The sequence below is a fragment of the Drosophila ananassae genome, chromosome XR (assembly GCF_017639315.1).
Source record: "Drosophila ananassae strain 14024-0371.13 chromosome XR, ASM1763931v2, whole genome shotgun sequence".
Classification (NCBI taxonomy): Eukaryota; Metazoa; Arthropoda; class Insecta; order Diptera; family Drosophilidae; genus Drosophila; species Drosophila ananassae.
In genome coordinates, this window is record NC_057932.1 from 15,796,248 (window position 1) to 15,801,975 (window position 5,728).

General features: G+C 35.2%; 1 long non-coding RNA gene across 2 annotated transcripts; it reads right to left on the reverse strand.

Annotated features, from left to right (window-relative positions):
* Nucleotides 1-248: 248 nt before the first annotated feature.
* On the reverse strand, nucleotides 249-2,064 carry LOC26513942. 2 transcript variants are annotated; one of them, XR_004310194.2, is made up of 3 exons: nucleotides 1,852-2,064; nucleotides 669-905; nucleotides 249-613 (listed from the first exon to the last, which is right to left on the reverse strand). It is a non-coding gene; the product is annotated as an uncharacterized LOC26513942 (long non-coding RNA). The 2 variants fall into 2 exon arrangements; XR_004310193.2 differs by having other exon boundaries at nucleotides 669-910.
* Nucleotides 2,065-5,728: the final 3,664 nt, after the last annotated feature.

A 5,728-nucleotide genomic window follows, 5' to 3' on the forward strand; every position in this document is an offset into this window, starting at 1 on the left:
GTGTGTGTGTTGATCCTGTGTGTTGTCCTGCTGCTGTTGGTCCTCCTCCTCCTTTGCGATCCTGCAGGAAGGACGCTCGCGTTTGTCGCTCGTCGCACAGTTGGCACGCCCGGCCCGCCTTCGCGCCGCCTTCTCTCTCCGATTTCCATTCGTCCTTTGTTTCAGTCAGGTCCTGTGCCAAGCACTGCACCTGGAAAAAAAATCAAGGCTCAAAGGACAATTACTATGAGTTCTTGCCTCGCACTTGCCTCTAATTTCTTTCAGTGTTGCCACAAAGGACTCGAAACTCGAAAGGATCGTTCCCCGGAACGTGTCAACCTAATCATCCAGGCTGACTATTTTCTCTGCATATTCATAATGCAATCCTGCAATCCTGCTATCCTGCCATTCTTCACTTCATCCTTCCCAGCCACACCCCCCTGGCTACCTCCCTAAATCGGGGGCGTGGCCAGCTGGCTGCGTAATTGTGTGGGCGCTGATACACTTAAAAATTTAGTAGAAACCCATTCGGCCAGCTCTCACAGGATTTCCATTTCCATTCACGAGGAGGAGATCCTTCCGCTCGCCTCACTGGGCGTGGCAAGGATTAGAAAGAGGAGCTCCTTTTCAACTTCTGCGAATTGGCTTTTTAAAGGATTGTGTTATTAATTACGAGCTTAGCTTAGCACCTTATTCCGAGTGGCCATTCCCGGGCCACCAAATGGGCGTCTAATGCAGTTTTCCTCGGGAAGCGATTAATAAGATGAGGGGCGGGCATATTACTAGAAAGGATATATCCTTTTTCATCTAGAGTGAAAGTCTTTTACAGGATTTTGCTGGTATTATAATTGGTTTAGTTTCTTATAGCTTTTTTCCAAGATATGGCTTTCGAAGTGGGGGATTTTGGTGTTTCCAGACGGAGGGGACTTTCCTCAAAATTTGACAAAAATAATAAAAAAAAATTATTTTTTCTTAGACGTTGATTCAGGCTAAAAGGAAATCGATCTAGGAGTCATTTAAGGTATTCCGCTTGAGAATCGGATGAATATTGAAAAAGTTATAGGCTTCGCTATAAGCCATACCGCTATTCTCTGTATTTTTGAAGGGTACATCCTGGAAAATTTGGCAAAAAATCTCAAAAATATTTTGATTCTAGATTTGAATGCAGATTAGTAGAGAATCGTTTTAAAAATCTTTTAAAGTATCCCACTTAAGAATCGAATGGAAATTGACAAAAATACGGACTCCGCCGTGGGAATAACTTTCTTCCCTACATTTTCGAAGAAAACCAAAAACAAAAAAAATATATTTTATTAATAAATTATTGAGAGCAATGATCAGAACTCATGAAAGCTAAGTTCAAAGAGCCCATAAAGCTTTAAATTAAAAAAAAAATGGTTTAATTAAAACAATATTTATTAAAAAGATTGGAATCCAGGAAAGCACCCAAGCTCGGTCTTGGTCTAACGCAAGTTGGGATTCTAAAATGCCAAAGTATTTAAACAAAAAAAAAGATGACTTAAGGGCTTAATTTATTAATAAATTTATAAAACAAAGGAAAAGTAGAGCGTTGAACTCATGAGAGCTGAGTTAGAAGAGCCCATGAATTGAAAATTTAAATAAAAATTGAAGCAAAGAAGAAACAATTATAAAATAGGAGTGGGGACTGGCTTGGGTATGCTTCTATTTTAGAGCTAATTTTAGAATTCTGGATTAAAAAATAAATCAATTAAAAATAAAAATGAGAAAATAAGAAAACAAAGCTCTGAACTCCTGAGGGCCGAGTTAGAAGAGCCCAAGGAGCTCAAAATTAAAAAAAGTAAAATTAAATAAAAAACTTAAATAAACAAATTAGAAACCGCATCTACTTACCGTAAGAGCCCAAGGTTTTTATTAATAAAAATAAAATATAAATAGGAGAAATAAAAATAAGAAAAGTTGCTTGAAAGTTTAAGAAGTGTTTTATAAAACAAATAAATAAAAAATAGGAGAAAATAAGAGACCAATTTGGTTCTTCCTGCAAGTTCGGCTGAGAGTCCAAATGTATTTAATAAAAAATTAAATTAATAAAAATTATTTTTATTTATTGATTGATTTATTAATAAAAAATAAAAGAATATTAAAAATTAAATAAAAAGTGAGAAGTCCACTGTTTGGGGAGCAGTAGACTAATGATTTGAAATGGAGGGAATGCTGCCTTTTATACAGTTTTTGGAGCCCAAAAACAGTCTCCATCAAAGCCTACTAATCTCGATATTAAAAGATATTAAACGGTGGCATTTATCGATTGTTTGTAGGGTTGCCACATGAAGGACTATCTTTAAATCTTGTCCTGGAATCTGGCTATCAAAATGGTAAAGTTTTGAATAAATAAACTCCTTTTTGGACCATGTTTTTTGCAATTTCTTTGAAGCTTGTAGGACTTAAAGATGACAGACATTCGGGGCCAGCTCCTATTTCAGACCAAGCTCCCATTTCGGGCCAATAGCTGCCCCGGCCTGCCTGTACTTAAGCCAATTACACGGTTGCAGTCAGCCAGTTGCTAGTTGCCAGTTGCGGCAAATTGTGGCACGTTGCCCTGGAAAAAAAAGGGAAAATAGTGCGTGTTTAATGTTACAAATTGAAAAACTAAAAAAAAAAAGGGTTGCCAGGTGCGTGACAGGGAGATGAGGATGAAAATTACTCACCCATTGCACGCATATGGCTGACAATTGAAAAAAAAATATATATTTATTCTGGGAGTACTTTTTTTTTCGATTTGCAGCTAAATGGCAGTTAGAAAAATAAAAAGAAAAAAAAAAGTGCACGCAAAGATAGAGTCAGTTTTGTGACTTTTGACCGCAAGGCGATTACCAAGGTCGATAGACCATGGCAGATGATGACTTCCAAGGAGGGGAGGGGGTGCCATGTAAAAAAAGAAAAAAAATAAAATAACAAGTGAAGCCAATCGGGTCTCGGTATTGGCCACAACAAACAACCGTTGGCCGGGCGCTCGAAAAAAAAGGGGTTAAACAATATCCACCCATCTCTTTCTACACAAATATACCTCTCTCTTTTTCACATTCTCAGGCTGTATTTTTTATATATATATATATATTTTTTTTTTATTTTGAAACTCAACTACGCGTAACATCGTATCATCCATGGAATGACAACAAAAGGAGCCATATAAACCGATTATTAACTTTAACCGCGTAATTAATGGTTTGGGGCGGCTGGTTAGGGGCGTGGCACTTGTTCCATTCACAAGTCTTCTTCTTCTATTATTGTATTGTCAAACATGGATATATTTTAGATATACATATATATATATAATGGTGACATATAGATAAAAATCCATTGTCCCGCATTCGCATTTTTCACATTTTGCCTTATAATTTAGCATTTGTTGTTCGTTTATTTGCCATATAATATATGATTATGACGACGAGCAATGTTTATTTAATTTTCTTCATTGTTGTCTATTTTTTTTTTACAACTATTTATTTATTATTTTTTTTTTAGAGCTCGCTGTTGGTAATAATAGTTGCGGGGAGACCCAGAGCACGCGCACTTTTGGTCAGCGTTTTGTCGAAACATTTTACACAAAACGTTGCTTTGTATTTTGTTTTCTTTTTTTTTACATTTATTTTTAATCGCTTTTGTGTGCTTGTTTATGGAAATGATATGTTTGGTTATATATTTTATATATATATGTATATATTTTAGTAATAAATATTTATGATTTAAACATAAATTTCATGTTTTTCGGAAGATGTTTCTGGAAAGAGAAGCTCCTTTAGGTAATAAAGGACCCAATACTTTACTTATTACTTTTTAAATCATATAGTCTCTTTTCAGTAGCTTTATTTTATTTTAAAATCATGATACTAAGTTAAATAATTTATTTTTTGGTAAAGAAAATACTATTTTATTCGCTTATATATTTATTTTCTTAATGAAACCAAACAAACTAACTCAATTAACAAACAAACTTGCACTCAAACTCCTATGGGCTTTCTGCTTCAAATAACTTTAAATTTGTTTTAGTATTATTTCCAATAATAAACAAAAAATGTCTATAAAATACCATTTTAGGCTCCTTATTTTGAATCTTATAATATAAACCCTGAAACAAATAAAAAACCTCCTCAAACTCTTCAAAATCTAAGGGCACACTTTTCTCCTTTAAATTATAATGTTTTTGTTTATATTAATCTTCTACCAATTAAATATTAAATGCATATGAATAATAATTAACCCAAAATCCCTATTAAAACATTACCTCAAGCTCTTTTATTTTAAATCTTATAATTTTTATCATAAAAACCCTGAAAACAAATAAAAAACCTCCTCAAACTCTTCAAAATTTAAGGGCACACTTTTCTCTTCAAAATTATGATTATTTTTTTGTGTTGTTCTTCTACCAATTAAATATTAAATGCATATCAATATTGATTAATAATAATTAACCCAAAACAGGCCTATATTTCATACGAACGCGCGCTCTCTTTCAATTAATTTATGAATTATTTTCAAAAATTCAATGGAAAAGGTGAGCAAGAACGAAAGAGGTAAGTAGAGACCATTCGAGTGTTAATAATTTGTGTATTTTTTGTAGAAAACTATTGGCCCGAAAACTGAATAAATGCCAATTGTGCTGAAAGTTTGTTAAGCAATTAAAAAGTTTGACAAAACACGGCGGCTATTCCGCAAAAAATTAAAACACAAACACATCAGGCGCGATTTTCAATTTAAAGTTTTTGTTTTTTGTTTTGTTTTTAACCCCTACCTGGTTTTTTAACATAAAATAAAAGGGTGTGATTGGTTTTAGGAGCAGCTTTTAGGGATTAGTTGGAAGTAAACCATTTTTAGATCTTAGATCTTATAGATCTCTGCCTTAATACCAAAAACTCCATAATAATTCTTTAAAAAATAATAAAAAATAATAATATTATACTAAAAACTAAACCTTAAATCTAAAATTTAAACTTAAGAGTATAATAATAAGTACCGGGTATCATAAAGTCGTAAAATTTTAGTGGTTTCCTCTCGGTTTTTGTTTTTGAATTTTTGCATTCAGGATACTGTCGGGGAACCACATGCTGTGCGTGCTCCTTTGTTGATCCTGATCCTGAAAACCCCCCGGCCAGGACACTTTTGCGGTTAGCCAGGCCAAGGGGGAAGGACGATAAAGGATGCTAAATCATGCCGCTGCCACTGCTGTTGCTGCTGACTTTCTGCAATCTGGTCTGGATCGAACGGACGGATCCTGGACGATCCTTTCGATCGATCAGACAAATGCCAGAAACCCAACAATTGACAGCCATTATCATCGTTTATCGGGATTTACCGGGGTGAGGTACGGGGATGGGCCATTGTCCTTGCCAAAGGACACAAATCGTAGACCCTAGCTCTTGGCTGTAAAATTATTGTCACTTTTTGGAAAAATTTGTCAGCGCATGTCGCGTAATTAGAAGGCCAGGACGACGACGAGTAGGGGAGAGGTGAGGTGAGAACAAAACAGGGAAAATCGAAAAATCGAAAAATAGGAAAATCAGGAAAATTGGAAAAATTAGGGAGACGAAATATTTTTTCTTTTAATTGATAAATTGTGTCGCATGCTGCGTCGTCCTCGACTCCCGACCGCATATCCTTTTTGTCCTTTCCGGACTCATTGTCACTCTCTGGCCACTGTGTGTTGCAGTGTTGCATAAGTTGACATTCATGCCCGTGTGTGTGTCATTGTCCTTGATTGTCCTGGCCCCGT